General features: G+C 42.4%; 1 pseudogene; it reads left to right on the top strand.

The window, feature by feature from the left end:
- Positions 1-1,425: 1,425 nt before the first annotated feature.
- LOC145618761 (small nucleolar RNA R71) lies at positions 1,426-1,524 on the top strand (annotated as a pseudogene).
- Positions 1,525-1,878: the final 354 nt, after the last annotated feature.

Below are 1,878 nucleotides of genomic sequence, written 5' to 3'. Positions count from 1 at the left end.
TACGATTTTTCATTGCTTTTATGCCTAAAGAAGGTGCAAGAGGTTCCAAGTCAAAGGTGGATCCAAGGGGCAAGCTTCAAGGCTTTGTTTATGCCTTACTCATGGCTTTTATTCTTCAAGAAATTCAAGAAAGTTTCTGCCCACTTTGTCCTCCATCATCATCATCCTGGATGCGTGCACCACTTGAGCTAGGACGAAGAGAAGAAGGGGGGAAACCCAGCTATGTGCGGGCGCACTAAGGGAGTGTGCGGCCGTACATTGGTCGTGTGCGGCCGCACACCAGGTGCGTGCGGGCGCACCTGCCTGGGTGTGTCCCGTGCGCGCCATTCTCCCTCCTCCGAGCGCCCGCACTTACATGGGTCTATTTTTGGGCGTCATTACCGACCTCCTCCTTGTATATATAGTTATTTCTACCTATTTTTAGAAAGTAAGTTTTTAGTTTGAATTGGATAGTTAGTTTTTGGGAGAATTTTAGAGAGAGAAACTCATGATCTTTGGTGTTTGTTCAAGAATTCATCATTGTATTTGATCTTTTGATCAAAGTTTTGTAAGGATCTTCTTCTTAATCTCAATACAAGTTTGATTTTAGTTGATTTCATTAGTTTTTCATGTTGTTGATGATTGATTTGGTTATGGATTGAATTTTGATTGATTGTTGGTTTAATCTTTGAATTCAAGCATGTTGATGATGAATTTGATGAATGTTGTAGTTTTGATCTCCATTCCTATGGCTAGTGAGTAGTTTCCTAGCTAGGGAGATGGTGAAGCATGTATGAATGATGGAATAGTGTAATTTGGGGATAATTGATGGAGTTGATGATATGATTAAATTTGGTTGATCTTTCATGTGCATGTGTGTGATTAATTGAGGTTTGGCCATCTTTGATTAATACACTAGATTGCATTTTAAGCTTGCTATGATACGGACCATTGATTAGTGAACTTGCAATTTCACGATTGAGGTGCTTTGTGACGTTCCCTAGGTAGTGTTTAGCGTAGTTGACGCTAGTTAGACCTCCAGGTGAACCACCTTAGTATGCTCTTTTGGATACATGATGATTTTCCTTCATATCGCTTGACTTAGTCGGTTTGACCTCCCAAATTACCGATTCCATTATGATTGCATGTGGATCCATTGCCCTAGTGTCTTAGATTGATTTTATACAAGTTTGCATTACCTAGTTTAGCCTTAGTTCTACCTCAAACCCCTTCTTGATTCCGAAATAGCTTGATTTAGACATCGTGCACTTGATATCCATTCCCTTGGGTTCGACCTTGACTTGCCACTAAGCTAAATAGGGGTTAGTTAAGCTACAAATATTGTTTGATAGGGTGGGGTGGTAGCCCAACGACCTACCATTCTCCTCTCCATCAATAGGGCCCCCGGCCCCTCCATAGAAGATTTGGATCATTTGGTATGTTGGGATTCCGTGGTAAGGGCACGCCCTTTGATACTCTTTAAATCTCTCCCATGCTTCGTAAAGGCTTTCACTTGGCCTTTGCTTGAACCCTTGAATCAAGGCTCTTGCCTCCGCCGTCTTCTTTTGAGGGTAGAAGCGGGACAAGAAGGCCTTTGTGACATCGTCCCAAGTTCTTAAGGAGTTGGGCTTCACCTCTTTTTCTAGCCACTCCAAAGATCTTCCTATGAGAGAGAAAGGGAACAACTTGAGGCGGATGAATTCTTGAGAAACCCCATTGACTTTGATGGTGTTGCAATATTTTTCAAACTCCTTAAGATGGTTCAATGGTCTCTAATTCTTAGCCCCACTATATTGTCTTCTCTCAATCAAGGTGATCATTGCCGGCCAAATTTCGAAGTCATTTACCGGTGTAGTAGGTGGAGCTATGCCGCTCTCAAACCTATATGCCCCGGGCACT

The sequence above is a fragment of the Chenopodium album genome, chromosome 26 (genome assembly GCF_948465745.1).
Source record: "Chenopodium album chromosome 26, dcCheAlbu1.1, whole genome shotgun sequence".
In the NCBI taxonomy this organism is placed as follows: Eukaryota; Viridiplantae; Streptophyta; class Magnoliopsida; order Caryophyllales; family Amaranthaceae; genus Chenopodium; species Chenopodium album.
The sequence above is the reverse complement of the archived record's forward strand: the minus strand, read 5'-3'. Positions and strand labels throughout refer to the sequence as shown.